Raw genomic sequence first — 6,499 nt, 5'->3', positions numbered from 1 at the left:
CACTCTCTCCAGAATCTCAAAAGGTCCGATATACCTAGGGCTCAACTTGCCCTTCTTTCCGAATCTCATTACACCCTTCATGGGCGATACCCAAAGCAACACTCTCTCTCCGACCATGAATGCAACATCACGAACTCTACGGTCGGCATAACTCTTCTGCCTGGACTAAGCTGTGCGAAGTCGATCCTGAATAATCTTGACCTTATCCAAGGCATGCTGTACTAAGTCTGTGCCCAACAACCGAGCCTCTCCCGGTTCAAACCAGCTAACTGGCAAAAGGCATCGCCTTCCATATAATGCATCATATGGAGCCATCTGAATGCTCGACGGGTAGCTAGTATTATAAGCAAACTCCGCAAGTGAAAAGAAATGATCCCAAGACCCTCTAAAGTCTATAACACAAGCACGAAGCATATCTTCCAATAACTGAATAGTGCGCTCTGACTGTCCATCTGTCTGTGGATGAAATGTTGTACTCAACTCCACCCACGTGCCTAACTCACATTGTACATCCCTCCAGAAATGTGAGGTAAACTGCGTACCTCGATCTAAAATAATAGACACGGGCACACCGTGAAGGCGGACAATCTCACGAATGTAAATTTCAGCTAACCTTTCTGAAGAATAGGTAATTGCCACTGGAATGAAATATGCTGATTTGGTTAACCTGTCCACAATGACCCAAATTGCGTCAAATTTTCTCTGAGTTCGTGGGAGTCCAACAACAAAATCCATAGTGATACGCTCCCATTTCCATTCAGGAATTTCTAACTTCTGAAGCAAACCACCAGGTCTCTGATGCTCGTACTTAACTTGCTGACAATTCAGACACCGAGCTACATATGCAACTATATCCTTTTTAATTATCCTCCACTAATAATGTTGCCGTAAATCTTGATACATTTTGGCAGTACCTAGATGAATAGAATACCTTGAATTGTGTGCCTCTTCAAGAATTAATTCATGAAGCCCATCCACATTAGGCACACAAATACGATCCTTCATTCGCAGAACTCCATCTTCCCCATCAGTAACTTGTTTGGCATCACCGTGCCGCACCGTGTCCTTAAGGACAAGTAAATGAGGATTATCATACTGCCTTTCTCTGATACGCTCATATAAAGAAGACCGAGCGACTATGCAAGCTAGAACCCGACTGGGTTTTGAAACACTAACCTCACGAACTGATTAGCCAACGTGTGAACATCTGCAGCTAATGGCCTCTCACCAACCGGAATATATGCAAGACTGCCCATACTCACAGCCTTTCTACTCAAAGCATCGGCCACCACATTGGCCTTTCCGGGGTGATACAAAATGGTGATATCATAGTCTTTCAATAACTCCAACCATCTTCTCTGCCTCAAATTAAGATCTTTTTGTTTGAACAGATACTGAAGGCTACGATGATCAGTAAATACCTCACACAAGGCACCGTAGAGGTAATGCCTCCAAATCTTCAGCGCATGGACAATGGCTGCCAGTTCTAAGTCATGAACAGGACAATTCTTCATGTGAACATTCAACTGCCGCGACGCATATACAATCACCTTGCCATCTTGCATTAATACTGCACCAAGCCTAATGTGAGATGCGTCACAATATACCGTATACGATCCTGAACCTGTGGGTAATACCAACACTAGCGCCGTAGTCAAAGCAGTCTTGAGCTTCTGAAAGCTCAACTACACTCGTGTGTCCATCTGAATGGGACACCCTTTTGGGTCAGTCTAGTCAATGGGCTTACTATAGATGAAAACCCTCCCACAAACCGACGATAATAACCTGCCAAACCCAGAAAACTCCGGATTTCTGTAAATGAAGTAGGTCTAGGCCAATTCTAAACAACCTCAATCTTCTTAGGATCCACCTTTATGCCTTCTGCCGATACAGCATGCCCCAAAAAGGCAACTTAGTCTAACCAAAACTCACACTTTGAAAATTTGGCATATAACAAATTATTCTTCAAAATAAGAAGCACACTCCGAAGATGCTGCTCACGCTCCTCTCGACTGCTGGAGTAAATCAAGATATCATCAAATGAATACAACCACAAAGTAATTCAAATAGGGCTTGAACACCCGATTCATCAAATCCATAATTGATGCTGGGGCATTTGTCAACCTAAATGACATCACTAGGAATTCGTAATGCCCAAACCGAGTCCGAAAAGCTATTTTAGGGATATCAGATGCCCTAACCTTACTGATGGTAACCAGACCTCAAATCGATCTTCGAAAATACTTTGGCACCTTGAAGCTGATCAAATAAGTCATCAATTCTTGGCAGCGGATATTTGTTCTTAATAGTTGTTCATGATCAATTACCTATTTGCCAATTAACCTCATGTTAACAAAACAAATCTCGTTACAAAGCTTCACAATACTGATAACGACATGCGAGGCATGAAGAACTCATAATTATTTATCCGAATTAACGAGTAACATTTAACGCCACCTGGGCGAGCACCTACCTCGTAGGTTAAAACTCAATAATTACAAACAATATGCACAGAGAATTTCATACAAGAATTCTCAAATAAGCCTAACAGGCATGACTTCCTATTAGTACTATAGTACAAATTTAATTTCACAAGGGAGAGCTTAAACACAAGAATTTTTATCACAAGGATCTCGTCCTTATATAACTTTCACCGCAGCTCGTAGCCCGGTTTAAACATATCAATTTATTTTAAAATGAGAGGATCTCGTCCTCAGTTCTGAATCACAAGTAATATGCATATCGTACTAATCGAAAATTTTTATTTTCTCCTTTTAAATAATTTCGGTTACACAAAATCACAACACATAATGAACCCCACACCGGTAGGGCATATAATTCATAATTTATAATTAATTATCCGTAAATTACATCAAAACTTACTGAAATGAGTAACAGAAAGCCACATTTAGCCTCACATCTCTTTTTAGTGACCAACATGGAATGATAGGCGTAGTTATATCCATAGAATCTCCTAACAGGAGTAAACACATTAGTAGATTATAGAATTACGAAGCCTACTCAATAGTGGAGCACAATAGGAGAACTCGTCTTGATACTCAGAACCGAATCAAGTTAAGAAAATTATTCCTTTATTATAAATCGAGGTCATACCCATAATGACACCATCTGATGTAACGACCTCCGCCATACCATAAAACAAATATAACAACGGCTGGGTCTCCACCTCTAGGACGCCTTCTACCCGCCTGTCCTCCACCTCTAACGGTCTGACCTTAACCTCTAACGTTCTGACCTCCACCTCTAGGTACCTGACCCCTGCCATAAGTTCTCCTGCCTCCAGACGAGGCACCACTAAAACCACCGAACTGACGAGGCCTCTTATCAGACATCTGCCCTCTCTCCTGTGCAAGAACAATCTCGATCCTGCTCGCGACATTAACAGCCACCTGAAAAGAAATCTCACTTCTGGTCTCCTTGACCATCTGAAGCCTGATAGGGTGAGTGAGTCCCTCAATAAACCTCCTCACTCTCTCCCTCAGTAGGTGGTAAAAGGAGAGCATGACGGGCCAAATCCACAAAACGGGACTCATACTGAGTAACAGTCATACTGCCCTATTGTAGACACTCAAATTGCTTGCGAAATTCCTCTCTCAGTGTGATAGGAATAAACTTCTCCAGATATATCTGAGAGAACTGCCCCCAGGTAAGTGTAGGCGATCCAACTGGCCGGGTCAATGTATAATCTCTCCACCACCTCTTGGCGGAACCCGTCATCTGAAATACAGCAAAATCAACCCCGTTGGTCTCAACTATATCCATGTTCCGCAACACATCGTGGCAGAGTTCAAGATAATCATGTGGATCCTCAGAAGGTGTACCACTAAAGTTAACTGGAAAGAGCTTAGTAAACTTATCCAGTCTCAATAAGGCCTCAAAAGACATGGCAGGCCTATCACCGGTCTGTGCCGCAACAACTGGCTGAACTGCCCCAGCTAGCGGGGCTGTTGGAGCCTGATTTTGGGGAGCTATCTGCTCCAGAGCGGGAGTAGTGGGAGTTTATGCTCCTCCCCTAGCCTATGAGACGGCTGGTGCCACTGGAAATATACCATTCTGGGCCACACCCTCCATAAGACTCACCAAACGGACCAAAGCATCCTGAAGTACTGGAGTGACTATGAATCCTTCCGGGACCTGAACTGGTACATTCTGAACTGGAACCTCCTCCTGAAGGTCCACCTGAAGTTCTACAACAGGTGCGGCTGCTCGAGCTCTGGACTGAGCTCAACCTCTGCCTCTACCTCGGCCTCTAGCGCGACTTCGGCCTCGGCCTTTGCCCCTAGTCGTAGATGTCACTGGGGGCTCTGGCTCCTGTCCGTTGTAGACGCAGTGCGTGTTCTCTCCTTTTGCGGGAGGACAAGAATAGAAGAGTTCAATCGTCAATGATAGAATAAAATCGCATGACATAGTAGAATAGAAGTGAAATTGTTCCTAAAGTCCATAGCCTCTGAAATTGTTCAGACTCTACTAAGCTTGTTCGTGATTCGTGAGGCCTATGTAACCTAAAGACCTCCGAATTCGATTCCGGGCATACGCCCAGGTCCCATAATTTGATACGGACCCACCGGGACCGTTAAAATACGGATCTGGGTCCGTTTACCAAAAATATTGACCAAATTCAACTAAAATCAACTTTTAAGGTAAAAATTCTTATTTTCATTAATTTTTAACATAAAAACTTTCCGGAAACATGCCCGGACTACGCACGCCAATCGAGAAGAGTAAAATAAATGAGATTTTAAGGCTTAAGAGTGCGAATTCGAGTTCTAAAATATAAGATGACCTTTTGGGTCATCACACCATAGGGACTTGACGATCAACTAAATTAAACCCAAATAATTAATCTATTCAAGCGAATCCTAAAGTATGAATATTTAACTAAAACTAATCTAGAGTAACAAACTAACAGATTAAAGGAATCAAGTTGGCGAAATTAGGCACGAATTCGATGGGAGCCGATATTCAAGAGCTATGGGTTAACTAACAATCCCGTTGAGTCTTTCACTTAAATTGTCTAATTAATTTATCTGGTTTATTGATTGACAGGGTTAATATTACTCGTAATATTATTCCGAAGTATTACTCGCCTATTCAAGCTAACCTCACACTTATATTCCAATGGAATTAGGATTAACAAGAAAGCATTAATAATTCTTGTATAATAACCAAGAAAGGCAATTAGGTATATCCCTGTCCTAACCACAAATTTATTCCTGATACTCAGGTTCAAGATCTCGCTCTACTAAATCTTATATGCAATCTAGAATTTTCTCTCCCGAGTTCAATCCTAGATTCGTAGATGTATTCAATTGGTGATCAAGAAATCAAATAATTAAGCGCAAGATTGAATAAATAAACCAATATGATAAAATAGTAAGAACAATCTAAGTTTCAAACTACAACGTTCATGTAGCACTCACAACTCTAGAACTAATGAACTACAAAGTTAAAGGAAGAGAAAAGAAGAAAAACTAGTGGAAAGCTTGCTCCAACGTGTCCCCAATGTAAATTCTCCTTCAAAGTGCCGTCCTCCCCTAAAAAATATGTTAGATCTCCTCCAAATTAGGTTTAGACTTCTTTTTATACGAGTTGGGGCGTGTCGGGCCGAAATAATCTTGTCCGGGATGAAATAGGAGTGAAACCCGTCACCTAACGCCCAAGGTAGCATGGGGCGCTAGAAAATTTTTGCATCTGGAAGTTGTCTTCTTTTGTTCTCTTTTTGCTTCGATTCGTGCACTTTCGTTCCCCATTGCCTCTGGGTGGCTCCTACAAATAAAAAAATCACGGATTAAAATAAATTATTACATTCCACATCCAAAAATTCACGAAACATGAGTAAAATGCGAGACAATATGCATATAAATATATACCCTTTAAGTCGAATATCATTGTTCCTCTCTACGTACTCTATATGCCTTTTTCATCATCAAAGTCGAACTAAATGAAAATAGAGCAATTAAAGCGAGAGAACCACTTTTTGATACAAGGCTTCTTGCTCTTTCTTACTGCAGTAATATTGTTCATCGCATCAAATACATATTTTATGATGTTTTTAAATGAAATTATCACGTTCAGGCATTTATGTACGTCGATCTATGCATAAAAGTTAATTTTACTCGGTTTAGTTAGAAAATCAAAACTTCCAAATATCCTGTTAGCTTTCTTTTGAATATAATTATCTCTTTTCACTATAAAATCATTCAATCTAACTCGACCCTCCTCGAAAATAATTTCAGCTGAAAAATCAACGTTTCGGTGCCAAAAATATGACGTAGCATGCCATGTTGCCCCTTAAACTTTCGAATTTTTCAAATGCTCATCCAACTAACGATTTTTTTGCATATTATAGTATTTATTTAGTTGTTAAATAAACTATGTGCATATAATTATATAAAAATCTATGACAAACAAATAATATTTACCCCATTAAGTATGTAACTTTATTGCTTATTCTGAGGAGACAGAAATAGCAAAACTT

The sequence above is a fragment of the Nicotiana tabacum genome, chromosome 9 (assembly GCF_000715075.1).
Source record: "Nicotiana tabacum cultivar K326 chromosome 9, ASM71507v2, whole genome shotgun sequence".
Lineage (NCBI taxonomy): Eukaryota > Viridiplantae > Streptophyta > Magnoliopsida > Solanales > Solanaceae > Nicotiana > Nicotiana tabacum.
Note: the sequence above shows the minus strand (reverse complement) of the source record.